The sequence below is a fragment of the Panthera uncia genome (assembly GCF_023721935.1).
Source record: "Panthera uncia isolate 11264 chromosome A1 unlocalized genomic scaffold, Puncia_PCG_1.0 HiC_scaffold_16, whole genome shotgun sequence".
Lineage (NCBI taxonomy): Eukaryota > Metazoa > Chordata > Mammalia > Carnivora > Felidae > Panthera > Panthera uncia.
Genome location: NW_026057576.1, coordinates 4829755 through 4843638, shown reverse-complemented (window position 1 = coordinate 4843638; position 13884 = coordinate 4829755). Strand labels below are relative to the sequence as shown.

The window sequence follows — 13884 nt, the reverse complement described above, 5'->3', positions numbered from 1 at the left end:
GAATGAAAACTAACCCCCTCACTGCACATGTCGCCTTTTCCCTGCCGGCCTCCCTCTTGTGCGCTGCGCTAGAATGTGATAAAAAGAACCTTTGTCCTCACCACGGGGAATGCAAAATCAAATACTCTGTCAAAACCATGATATTACCCCTTTTAGTATATGAACGCTTTGCTCATCGAAAAAGACAGCGATAGGAAATGAAACCGTGGGATGGCGGAAAGAAGGGGCATTTTTCACAGCACCCTGGGCCTGGCCTCTCCTCTCTTCAGAAGGCCTGGGAAAAGAGCTATGTTTATGACTGAGTAGGCTCTGAAGAGCAGGACCTTCATTGTGCTGAGCTTGGTTCCCCGCTGAGCTGCCACTCAAATGGCAGCGTGACTGGAAGTCAACAACCCCGTTGCCATGGCCAAGTGGGCGTTGGAGTACTATCTCCTCTGGGGAGCCGCTGTGGGAAAATGCGTCTGCTCCCACCAGCATTACGGGTATCATCCCCACCAGCACTTTTGGAGTGAGAGCTCCAAAACTCTAAGTCCCCCTTTCCACTCCCGTAACCTAAGATCAGTTGCTGCTGCTGGTGAGTCTCATCAGGTAGCCAAGAGACACGACTTGCTTGGCCATCCTTTCCGGAAAGAACTCATCTCACTGGAGGAGAACAGTCTGATTCAAATTCCTTCGGTGTCGTTGCAAATGCCATTCACGGTTCAGAGACGTATTCAACCGGGATTACCCAGCAGAAAAAGGAACACCATCTGAAACTCAAAATTTAAATTGAATCATGGTCTAGTTAATCTTGTATAATTAATTACTCCGTGTCCTGTCACTGAAAATTTCAAAATCCTAAGTCTCAAATGTGAGGTAATTAGCATTTGGTAAAGTCGTTATCAGCTTCTGATTCTATTTGTGTCACCTTCACTACTCTTGGAGGTCCAGGATCCAGGTGTCGTTAAGCTTAGACGTTTTTTGTTTTTTGTTTTTTTCCATTCCTTAGTCTTATATAAATGGTAAGCCATTTTATTGCTGTAGCTTAGGTTCATCTAATTGTTTAAAAAAACGTTTGGTTTAAAAAACTTTTTTGGGGGGGCGCCAGGGTGGCTCAGTCGGTTGAGCGTCCAACTTCGGGGTAGGTCACGATCTCGCGGTTTGTGAGTTCGAGCCCCGCGTCGGGCTCCGTGCTGACAGCTCGGAGCCTGGAGCCTGCTTCGGGTTCTGTGTCCCCCTCTCTCTCCGCCCCACCCCTGCTTGTGCTCTCTCTCTGTCTTTCAAAAATGAATAAACATAAAAACATTTTTTTGAACTTTTTTTTTAATGTTTGTTTTTGAGAGAGACAGAGCGTGAGCGGGGGAGGGGCAGAGAGAGAGGGAGACACAGAATCCGAAGCAGGTTCCAGGCTCCGAGCTGTCGGCACAGAGCCGGACGCGGGGCTCGAACTCAAGACCTGTGAGATGGTGACCTGAGCCAAAGTCGAACGCTTAACCGACTGAGCCACACAGGCACCCCTAAAAAACGCTTGATTTTAGAATAGTGTTAGGTCTATGGCACAGAGACTTCCAGACCCTGTACCCAGTGTCCCCTGTTGTTAACTTCTTACATTACTACCTGTCACAACTGAGTATGTCACTACTTACCTGTATACTTTACTGAGATTTTATTGTTTCCTCCTAATGTTCTTTTTCTGTTCCAAGATCCTATGTAGGTTACTGTATTCCATGTAAGTGCCGTGTGTTCCTAACCGCCTTTGGTCTGTGACAATTTCTCAGCCTTTCCTTGCTTTTCATGACCTCGGTGGTTTTGAGGGGCACTGGTCGGGTATTTTGTAGAATGTCCCTCTGTTGGGTCGTAAGAAATCGCGGCGCCCAGAGACCCAATATCACAGGGAGGGGCCCTCAGCAATGAGATGCCAGGTGGAGAGGGAGGGGCTGGAGACCTGGAGGGAGCAGACGCAGGAGTGACGACGTTGGCTTGGAAGGTGGCCTCAACTCTCTCTCTCCCCACCTGACGCTCGAGGACCGGAGACGGGTGGCTCAACCACGCCTTCCCTGCACCGTGAGCAAAGTCAAACAGTAATTTCCAGAGAGTAAGTTTGGGGGCGGTCTCGGAACTGTTAAAGGGAAATTATTCTGTAACACGTGAAAATGGCACAAGGAGTTTATTCAAAACAGTCGCAGAAGGACTGGGCTGTGGTAGGGGACAGAGACCGGATGCAACTGGGAATACAGTAGGAACCGTGGGGATTTATAACCAACTGGCAGGATGAGACCGTGGATGGAAAATTACCAGGAGGAACTTGGTTCGGTACCAAAGTTGAGGGGGTGGGCGGGGAAGAGGAGTTTGCTTGGATATCAAGGGTGGGGGCCTCTCAGTAAAGTGACTTAGAATCTTCAGTAACACTGGACTCCCATAGACCAACAACAGGGGCCAAAGATGAAGCCCGGCCAAAAAGAGGGCTGTGGAGCCTGGCCAAAGTTCGGTCAAGGAGGCCGTTCGTGTCTTGTGCGGCAATGAGACCGGAGGGCAGGAGGGAGGGGGGCTGGCAAGCCTGGGAGGGGGCGGTGTGAGCTTCCCCTGAACCCTGCTGGCTCCTGACTCGGGACTGACTGGAGGAGCTGGCCTCCTTCCCTCTGGCCCCCGGAGGAGACTTGGCTCAAAAGACAACGAGAACTTCAGCCCCTTTCCACGTTCTGAAGGAGGATCAGGGAGAGGGAACGTGGGGTGATCGCGTGGGGAAAGACCGTGCCATGGCCATGGTGGGGTTGGCGGTACGTGTGGACGCACGAGTGATGGTGTCAGAACCACGAGCCCCGCGCTGTAGGAGGTGCGGGGGGGGGGGGGGGTGAGCCCTCGTTCTGCCCGCTCATCAGGTGCCGAGGAAGGCTCCATGGCAGAGCTCATGTCTGGGATCCTCACTACCTCAGGTCATTTTAACACTAAATTGATTGCTCGCCTCCCTCTGTGAGCGAGAGGGGCCGACACTGTGGCCCAGGACCCTTTGCCCGTCCTCATTTGCACCACTGTCCTTGAGAAGCCATCTGCCGTAGGATACATTGCCTATAACGACGTCAGTCTTCCCACTGCCGTTGCCGAGGAACAGATGCATTTTCTGCGAAGGTATCTTTGCAGTCATCACTGGTCCCAGCGTGATCCCTTCTGGTCGTGGCACGAGGCCATGGCCCTGTGAGAGTGTGCGCGGGGCGCGGCTATGCCCACATCTCTGATGAGAGCCCCCTGACAGGTGGAAGCCCACTTAGCACCAGGGGCAGCAACAAGGACCCCTGTAGAGGGTGTTGGCACACCCCCGCCAACGCTTCCCAATCCAGACAGGTCCTGGGATCCGCCGCAAATCTGGAATTGGCCCCATTAGCCCCCCTTGTGTTCGCGGCCAGAGGGCCCCCGGAAAGTTCCAGGGGAGGTGAGATTCCCCGAGCACCACACACTGTCATGAGCCATCCCTACCTCTCCGTCACCATCTTGGAGAAGGGCAGGAGGAGGGGGAAATATTAGAGAGACGCAGAATGTTTCTTAAGAGACTGAGCATAGAGCGAAAGCTTAAGTGATTGCGTGATTACCTGAGACTGAACTTACCGAGTCCCGGGAAACTGAGATCCTCGCCTTTGCTTCCCTGCAGGGCACGGGCCTCCTGAGGAAGAGCAGCTCAGGAACGGAGAAGTTGCAGAGGCCAGTTCTCTCTGCGTAACTGCGGGGAGGGCTACACGGGCCGCGCATCCCAGTACAGTTTACATCCCGGGCCACAGCGACAGGGGGGGGGAAACCCAAAAGCCATATCCTAAGTTTCACACGCCCGGCACATCCTTAAGTATCAGCAGTATAGATGGACTTCCGCGCGTCCTCGTTATAAATTTCATCTTTAATCATCACTCCCACGAAAAGGACTCTACTGGCTTCGAGATAATCGCCGAATAATGTGATGAATGGAGCCCAGAGCCATAGACCTACTTCATGTGACACGAGCACCGTGGCTGGCCTAACGAGTTAGATGATATATTTATGACCCTCATGTTTCACTTTTCACCCAAAGCCTAGAACATTGCACAAATATTATTTTATATCAAAGCTTGCGGAATCCGTATTCCAGAAGTATTTCATCAGGCCTGTATTTCCTCCCTGAAGTTGCGCTCATGAGATCAGGGTTAGGCGTGTAGGTCTCACGCCAGACGTGCAATAGGCCAGCCGACCGGACGCACGGCCCCGGGGCTGTTGTATAGACAGCCACCCCTGGAGAGGAAAAGTTGGTTTCTACTCTGCTCTGTCAGCACCAGTGTTGTGCATGGAAAGGGATGAAGCCTGAGACAGAATTGGAAAAGACCCCTGGGTAGGTCCTAGTTCTCCCTCCTGCACTGGGGGCACAGGGCCAAGCCATGTGCAGCGCCACGGACGGGGGGAGGGGGGAGGGGGGGGACCAGAAGTGCGCTCCCCGCCGCCAGGGGTGAGGTGTTAGGGTTACAGAGCTCCTTCAGGGAGGGGGTGCGCTCACTCCCACGTTGCAAATGAGGAAGGAGAGTGGATCAATGTCCTGGGGCTGCTACGTGGGTACTGGGGCTCATCACCAGAAGCCTATAGGTTATGCTCAGCAGGAGTGTTATTCTCATCTGAGTCAAAGAACGGGAAGCCCAGAAAGACCAGTCTCCCAGTTTAAAGCCGGTGCTGGGCCCCCGATCCCTGCTGTGCTATTTCCCGAGTGGCGGCAAGGGGGGCTGGGGGGCCGCTGGCTCTGGTATTTCACCTCCCCTCCCCCTCCCAGGTCCCAGCCGGGATGGAGGCCGGGGCTTGGAGGACCGATCAATCTGTGTGAGCGTCCAATCTGACGGGGTCGGGCTGACCTCCCGGAAGTTGATTTGTACCCCTGCCCCCAAACCTCAGCTTCCTCCTTTGTGCAATGGGGATGTGATAAATCAGCGCCCACACACAGCCGTCCTGAGTTTGCTGTGAAGATGTGATGCAACGGCCTGTGAAACGGTAACGCGAGTCAACTCACGTCGAGAACTTTCCCGTGGGCTAAGCATTTGACGTGAATTTGCCGCTGGATCCCTACAGCCCCCTGAGAGAGGTGGTAATATAACCCCGGCTTTAAGAAGGAGAAAGCCGGGGCGCAGGGGGGGTAGGTCCCTCCCTGAGGTCTCTTGTCCCTCAGCAGAGCGGTGGACATGTGGTGGTTTCCCTGGTCAGTCCCGCCTCTCAGGGTGCCCGGCACGTGGTGAGGCCCAGGAGGACAGCAATCGCCCCTGGTTTTATAGCCATATATGTCCCTACACAGAACTGGGAGATTTGGGACATGCCCCTGCCAGTCCCATGGGGGGGAGGGGGGTAGCCTCTCAGTGTAAACCTGGCAAAAAGCAGGCTCCAACAGACGCCTTGTTTATTCTCTTGTCGGAGGATCTACACCATTATGCTCGGTAGGTGGAAATTATTTATTAAAGAAATGGCTTATTTAAGGGGCTTAAGCACCAGGGCGCTTTTCTGACGGAGAGCCTTTGAGAACATTCATCCTTAATGACATAGACTGATATTAAAAAGTAATTAAGATGGTAAAACCAATAGTATTATGAGAAAAATTCCCGGAGTGGCTATTTCTTGGTAGAGCACGGGACATAATGAAATGAGTCAGCTACCGAAGCCATCGTTTTGTTCCTGGTGGTTTAAAAAAATTTTTTTAATGTTTATTTATTATCGAGAGACGGAGAGACACGGAGCGTGAGCAGGGGAGGGGCAGAGAGAGGGGGAGACACAGAATCGGAAGCAGGCCCCAGGCTCCGAGCTGTCAGCGCAGAGCCCGACGCGGGGCTCGAACTCACGGACCGTGAGATCATGACTTGGGCCCGAGTCGGTCTGAGCCACCCAGGTGCCCCACAAAGCTTACGGTTTAAAAGGAGAGGACCGCTATCCCAATGAGCACGTGTTTCCGATGGAGGGACGTGCTGTGAAAGTGGAGGGTGCGTGACTGTTCAGCAGGGGACCTTCTTCGAGATGGTTCTCAGGGTCGGTAAGCTGTGAACTGAGCGCCAAACTCACGCGGAGCAGGAAGCGGGACGGGGTGGGAGGAGCTGGGGTGTGGGGAGACTGAGGCCGGGCGGCTGAGGCCTAGGGGACAACGGGACAGTGGCAGGAGTCGGGGTACGACAGAGAGCCAAGGGCCATGTCTTCAGGGATCTATGGACCCTGTTAAGGATTTCAGACTTGGCCGTCCTCAGAAAACTGGGAAATGACCAGAAGGTTGTAAGCGGGAGAGGGGCTTTATTCCCAGCATCTCACCACTTAGAACACAGCTAGTATGGCTGTGTGCCGTTTCTGTCACTCGTTCTCCAGCCCGTCCGGTAGGACCTCCGCGCCCCCTGTACAGGTGATGTCACTTACAGGGGCCCGGGTGCAGCTAGCTGGGCCAGGACAAGCCTCCGCGATGAACACGAACGCTGAGTTACCCATTCAACAAAACTTACTGAGTCCGTCCTGCGGGTAGTGACAAACGACAGTTCCAACTGGGTGAGATGCAAGAGCCCTTTTTGAAGCAAGAGTTGTTTTGCGGGCTGTTGGGTATTTTCTCCCCATTTGTCATTCAGATAACGGGCCGCCTCTTCTCTCCCATTGGGGATGTGGGGGGGGGGGGCAGGTACCAAATAGACTTTCCGGGAAACCAGTGGTGATTTCTGTCCCCGCAGACCAATGGCTGTTTCTGCCTGACAAAAAGAAGTATCTGGGTGTCAGCATACAAAATATAAGGGAAAACAGAGCTAGGCCAATTTCCCCTCAGGAGACACCCCCCCTCCATGGGCATAATACATTCTGGAAGGCCAGGTTAGCTCTTCCAGCGTGGTGAGGAGAATTTTGTTATTGTGGAGAGTCAAAAAACATCATGGAGTCTTTATAGCTCAGTGCTTTATTTTTGTGCCCTATTTTGTTTTCTTCGGATTAATAAGATAATTTCTTTTAAGGTTTGTGAGTCTGAAGCCAAGGCTTTGTTTCCCGCTGGGGATTTTCTATCTTGGATCCATGTTTCTTGGTGAGGGCATTCAAGCGGGGCACAATCCCTCCTCATTGTCCTAAGCATGAGCTGCTGAGGGAGGTGTGGGATAGACGTTTCACAGACGATGACAGTTGCCACTGTGTTTGGGTGGGTCCCATGCAGGGTGTCACAGTCCAGGCAGTGGGGATATAAAAATAGCAAATAGGAGCACATAATAATTCTTGGAGTATAATGTCCAAAAAGTAGGGCAAAAAGTAGGAAAATCGTTCCTCCTTTTGAAGGTGTGCCTAGAGCATATTTCTCATGTCAGGTTGGAAGGATTCTGATAGAACACATGAATCAATTGGACCCTGAATGATGCCACTTCCTAAAAATACAGTTTAAGTGATGTGCACTTGAACCCAGCAGTCAAGTCTTTGATTTTGGCCTTGAATCAGCCAATTAGTGGCAGCAGACCCTTCTTGATTATTCAAAGTATAACCGGCAAATGCTTTGGCACAATCCCTCATTCTAAAAAACCCTGGCACCTTTCTAGAAGTCACATTTCCTTCCCTTGGAATGCATCTGAAACGCTGGCACACAAAAGCTCTCCCATCTAGGTGGCTCTTTTGGATTAATCCTTTACGACGGCGTTATAGTCGTACTTGGCCTCAAATACCTTTATTACTTTTCAGTTTTGAAAGCCAGACACACAGCCAGCACTGTCCAGAATGCAGGCCTTGTCCCAGCTGCCCCGGGGCCTTCCACACCCCCCGTCAGGAGCACACAGAGCCTGATTTGGGGTTGGCCTGCACGTGCCAGAAGCCCCAGGGCCAAGGGGTGGCTCTATACTAGCGTTTCTGGGGGGAGAGTTTCGGGTTGTCCTGAGGCCTGGCCACCGGTCTGGGGACGACCTGGTGGCATTGAGGATGGGCGCTGTCGTCTGCCCAGGAAGGACCCAAACACATCCAGGGGATCCCTGAATTTCTCTCCCATCCCCACCAGGAAGCACATGGCCTTGGGGTCCTTTCTCCTCCCTGGAAGCCATCGAACGTCCTTCTAATCTTTCTTCCTCTATACTTCTCTTGTTTCTGGTTTCAGCTTTTCTATGCTGCTTTCTGAGGCGTAAAATATTCCGGATCGAACGGTGACACGTTAATGCCACGCTGCTCATCCCAGAGACCTCATAACCTGGCAGCCGGTGCAGATTACATACGTGTTGCGTGAACGGGTGAACCGATGAATGAATCCATAGTTTGGCACGCAGGCGCACACCATCCGTCCCCGAGCCCTGCCGACAACGGCATCATGAGCGGAGAACTGGAACACAGCTCACCGTCAGAAAAATGTTACTGATTTGGGGTCAAAATCGAGAAGCAATACTTCGAAGGATAAAGAACAGTCAAGGGCCAACCAGTGATCTTAACGAGCCCTTTCAGTGCTCTCGAAAGGGACTCGTCTGGTTACTGTGTGTAAGGAGGGATAGGTGAGGAAACAAAGAGGTAGGTGCCACCTGGCAGGGGACCCCGGAGGACAGGGTAGGAGGCCGGCTTCCTCGTTCTGCACGGCAAAGCGGCTCTCCCGACAGGATGGCCTGGTCCCCCGGGCACCCGAAAGCGGCTGAGCTCCGTCCCGGCCTGGGCACCTCCGTTCCTGACATTAGCAAGCTCATCTTGATCACAGAGCGACTTCTTTCTCTCATGATTCTTTTGGCCACTGCTTCCTCCCTGCAAACCCCGGGCCCCTGCCCCGCTGGCCTCCGAAGCCTGCCTTCAGTCCTGCGCTGCTCTGCCTTTATTCTCTGCTAGCTCCCTCTTTGTGTTTCCCATTCAAACTCCCCAAGGGGAGGCTGGGTGGGTGGTGGAAATTAAATGAACCCCCAAACCCAGGGCCTGCCAGATACGCAAACGAATTAAAACAAGCCACACCCTGACCTGCTGAAGTGTTGGACAGAAACCAGAAAGCAGTAGAAAACAGAACTGGAAGTAAAATCTCCAAGAGTTGCCCTGCCAATCCAGACGGGGAGGGCCCTTTCCTCTCTCCTTCCCTGCTCCCCCACCCCCCCAACCCCCGCGCTCCAGCTCCTTTCTCCTCCTTCTAGCTTCCACCCAGAGAGACGGCCCCCCACCCCAATCTCCCCAGTGGGGGGCGGGGGCGGCGTCTAAGGAGCGCTGTCGGAAGCCCTCGCCTTGCTTCTGGCTGATTCTCACTGCCTCCCGGGCATCCCCTAAACGACATCTGCGTTTCTGTTTTGACCTCGCAGCCCGGTGAGTCCTCAGCAGCGCCCCTCTCCGGCCGACCAGGGAAGTCAGAGGGAGGGCCCGCTGGCAGCGAGGCCCAGGGGAGGGGCGGGGACCCTGCAGCCTGGGGACCTGCGTGGGCCCTGTGGTGTCTCCTGCTCTCTGATTCAGCCCGTTCGGGGACCTCAGAGGGGCATCGGATGCAGAAACAAGCCTATTTAAACGGCAGAATCCACTCACGCGTGTGACTGTTTTGTCCCTGACAAGGACTGACACATGCTGTCTCATGACTTGCCCTGGGCAGAGTCATGAAGTAGAAGGAGGTGGCATTTATCTTTGGAGCCTGTGAGGACAGCGTGCTGGTCTAGCGACACTCCGTCATTTCTTTCCCCGGTGAACGAAATCCCAGTTTTGTTCTGGGATTGGCTGCCTGAAGGAAGTTCGAACCAGCTCCAGAGGATGAATCATGAGGAGTCTCAGACTAACCTATTCCCTTTGTTAGTGATTGGGTTTGGGCAGCAGGGAACTGGGGGGCGGGGGGAGAGGGGTGTGTGTGACCCTGCCCTGACCAATGAGATGTAAAGGAAAGTCTGCTAGAGAATTTTGGGTAACATTTTCCCTTCTGAGGCGAACAGAGGTACGTGAACGGAATTTGTCCTCTCCTTCCTGGCTTTGTATGTTATGGTGGATGATGTGATATTTGGAACTGTAGCAGCCATCTTGTGACCAAGAGGATAAAAAAAAAAAAAATCAAGAGAATGCAGAGAAGTTGACCTAGAGCCCTGATATCATCAAGCCACTGGATCAACATGGAATTTTCTACCTCTATACTTATACGTAATAATAAATCCTTATTGCTCAAGCTACTCTTAGTCAGATATTCTGCTACTTACTGCCAAAAGGTCCTTGACAGGCATATCAGGCCCTGACATACCTTTGGGCCTTCTGGGAGAGGCCCACAGTGGTGGCTCTAGTCTGGAGAAACCTGTTGCATACGTGGCAGAGAGGAAGGATGATAGGAAAAAGTGGAACAGGTTCCCCTTTTGGTAATCCTTAGCCAAGAAACAGCACTAGACCTCATCCCCAGGAAACATCAGCATCCACTGTTGTCCCCACCGCATCCCAGATTACCACCTCAGTCAAATGTACCTACTTGTGTCTCTTGGGAGAATTTGGGAGGGAAACAAATGAAGGGACCCCAAAGTCAAGGAATACCATCTATCTTGTTCCTGGGGCATTGGGCTAGAATGAGATGTGGTCTACATAGAAGAGAGAGCCAGACTGGAGCCATCTTTAAAAGGACTTCATCTGAGAAAGCCACAGGCAACGACATTGGGGGCAGTAGTAACAGAGAGTATGTATTTGTGGATGGGGGTTGTGTGGCTGGAAATCCGAAACCTGTGGGGCTGGGGACGGTACCAAATGGCCAGCCTGAGGGGGCATTGCCCATATTAAGGTGCCTGTGGGTGAGAGAGCCCTGCCCCAAACAAAAGTCAGCTTTGAATACCTGCCAGTCCCCAAAAGCACCAACGTTAGATCCCAAGGGCACCGTGAGGTGAGATGGTTCTTGCAGGGCAGGCTGAAGACCCATGGAAGAGTTACAGCAGCAGCTTGAATCTGAAGGCAGACTGGAGGCAGAATTCCCGCTTCTTCAGGGAGCCTCAGTCTTTTGACTCCTTTAGCTGATTAGACGAGGCCCACATGTCATGGAAGGTAATCTACTTTAATCAAAACCTACTGACTTAAATGTTAATCTCATCTAAAATATGTCTTCACGGAAACATCCAGACTGGTGTTTGACCGACTGTTGGGGTACCGTGGCCCGGGCAAGTTGACATATCAAATTAACCATCACAAGGCCTTACCTAGAATGAGGAAGGCAGGGAGCACCTCCCTAGAAGAGGTTCACTGTACTGTCGGCTAGAACCCCTGTAATAAATGCGAGTCAGTGGCTCTCTAGCCTGAAGGCACGTTGAGCTGGAGACGCACCGGCTGCTTGTGACAGGGGGAACGGTCCTTCACCTGAAGAAGAAGGCAGAGCCGGCCTCCCCGGCAGAGGGAGTAGGTGAGCAGTTCGCGTGTAACTGAGGTGCCGGGATCTGCAAAGTCCTGTTCAGGGAACCTCCCTCAGGGGTCCTGACAGCTGCAGGGCAGGCTTGAACACCAGTGCCACCAGATGGGGGGGTCTGATGAGGACACACACAGGGCTGGAGAGGCCATCGTTTGTGCGTCCTTCCTGCTGGGTAGCGAGTTTGAGGCCAGGACTGTGACCCGCTGGCCGATTAAAGAGGGCCACGGCCTCTTGGATGCCGCTGTCACCTAGAGGCGGAAGGCACCTGCCCCGGCCCGTGAGTCTGTGCCGGCTTGAAACTCACTTGGCCGATGGAGTGCGGCTACAGGGTCTCCGTGGCCCTGTCCCTGGGAAGACTGAGGGCCTCATCTCTGTGTTCTTGGAACCTGGCCACCGTGCTGGGAGGACGTCCGAGCCGGCCTGCTGGAGAGAGGCCACAAGGGGCGGCCCTGGAGCTTGACAACATGTGCACAGAAAGAGGGCTCGCGGGGAGCGTGTGAACCGAAGCCCTCCGGCGGACTCTGGGCCCCCGCCCTGCCGTGTGCGAGGGACCTTCTCAGGCCTCCCAGGCCAGCCCACACCCACGTGGACGCGGAAGCATGAACCGCCTGCCGGGAGAAGAACCCCTCCCCCCCCGCCAGACCGCAGAACCACAGAATCACGACAGAGAGGGTTGTCTGAAGCCCCCGTGCTTTGGGGTGATTTGTTTCTGCAGCAGCAGATCATCTGCAAGGCGCTCAGAGCAGAAAAACATGGCCAGAGGCCAGATTAAAGAAATTGATTCAGGGAAACAGTCTGCCCTCCTAAGAAAGGGAGAGTAAAGATCGGGTGGAAGGAAATGATTCACTCATGATCTGCTTGGACATATGCAAAGAATATGAGACAGGGTCTCATCGCTGGAGCAGGAACTGATTTGGCGGCATGAAAGCTCTGGGATGCTGGAGGGGATGAATCTCAGCTTGGCCGTCACTGGCCGGGAGACCTTGGACCATAAATGCTCGGATCTGTGGCTTGGAAGAACACCCCTGAAGTTGTAGCTTTCAGAGCTGCTAAAAGAAGACAGTTGTCACGCGGGAGAATTACTCCAGTGACACGTGTGTGGCAGCCCCCAGGACCCCACGGCCCCGTGAAGGGGAGTAGCGGGGAGCTTCGATAAGATAGTGAAAGAAAACACAGATGTTCTGGTTGAATTGCATGCTCCTGGGGGGATGACCTGGGGAATCAGGAGCCCAAGTGTAAAGAACTGAGGAAGAAGGTTACACCGAAGTCTGGTTATTGTGAAACCCCATCAGCAATGGGCGTTCCCAGGAGACCCCGGGCTTCTCTGCCCCTCCCCTGCTTTCTTTCTCTCCGTCTCTCCAAATAAAGAAAGAAAATTACAAGAAAAAAAAAAAAAAAAAAAGAAGAAGTTAAATCCAGAACGATGAAAGTAGGTAGGAAGCAAGTGAAGTGATTAGCTGCCTGCAGTGAAACGCTACACCTGTCTCTGCAATCCGAAATACAAAAATGCCCAGAGGCTGGCTAACACCGGAGCCAAAGGAAGTACTTTGTGGAAGACCTTTCCGGCAAAGATGGGGAAACCAGCAGGCACTCTGGCTCTGGGAGCGGAGGGAAAGGCTTCATTCAGGACCGAGAGCAGAACGTAGGCGGGATCGGTGTCCTGCTGAACGCCCTCAGGCTGCAACAACCAGCCGATGGTAGTGCTTTGGGGAAAGGCCGTCAGTGTTAGAGCAAATGTTGCGGACGTGGGGGTCCTCCATTTGGAACGGTGACAAATAAATGTGATAATGTTATCGTTTGAGCATGTTTTGTCTTTAAACGTTTTCACTTTTAAATGCGGAAGGTGTTCCAGTTTTATCTTAAGAGATAATCTTCATTTCATTTATGTATGGTAATATTTACTGTCAGAAATTATTCATTTTCACATAATCAAATCTTTTTTTTAGGAGAATTCTATTTTTATTTTTATCATCATCATAGCATGATCTCCAGAAATCTGTAGGTGTAAAAATTAAATATTTTATTTTGTTTTTTTTATTATTTTTTCAATATATGAAATTTATTGTCAAATTAGTTTCCATAAACACCCAGTGCTCATCCCAAAAGATGCCCTCTTCAATACCCATCACCCACCCTCCCCTCCCTCCCACCCCCCATCAACCCTCAGTTTGTTCTCAGTTTTTAAGAGTCTCTTATGCTTTGGCTCTCTCCCACACATAATCAAATCATAACAGCTTCCTTTCCTCACTATATATTTTTGATCGGCTATTTTTTCAGAGTACTTTTAGGTTTGAGGCAAAAAAAAAGTGAAAATACAGAGATTTCCCACATACCTCCTGCCCCCACCTGCCCAATAACATCTTCCACTAACAAAATCTTGCACCAGAATGGTGTATTTGTTATTATTAACGAGCTTGCATTGGCCCATAGTTATCGTCCGAAGACTGTCATTTCCATTAGCGTTCACTCTTGGTGTTATACCTTCTATCGGTTTTGACAAATGTATAATGACATGTATCCACCATTATAGCATCGTACAGAGTAGTGTCACTGCCTTAAAAATCCTTTGTGCTGTCCCTATACATCTCTTCCTTCCTACTGACCCCTGACAACCACTTGAT

The 13884-nt window shown here is 52.2% G+C and overlaps 1 protein-coding gene across 2 annotated transcripts in view; it reads left to right on the top strand.

Annotated features, from left to right (window-relative positions):
• The window catches only part of MTMR6 (myotubularin related protein 6), an 80605-nt gene extending 72117 nt beyond the window's left edge, over positions 1-8488 (top strand). The window contains exon 16 of one of the 2 annotated variants that reach the window (XM_049646735.1): positions 8054-8488. The gene's annotated coding sequence lies outside the window, so the exon portion shown is untranslated. Of the gene's footprint in view, positions 1-3622; positions 3642-8053 lie in introns of those variants that run through there. The other variant, XM_049646734.1, reaches the window with a different exon arrangement.
• Positions 8489-13884: the final 5396 nt, after the last annotated feature.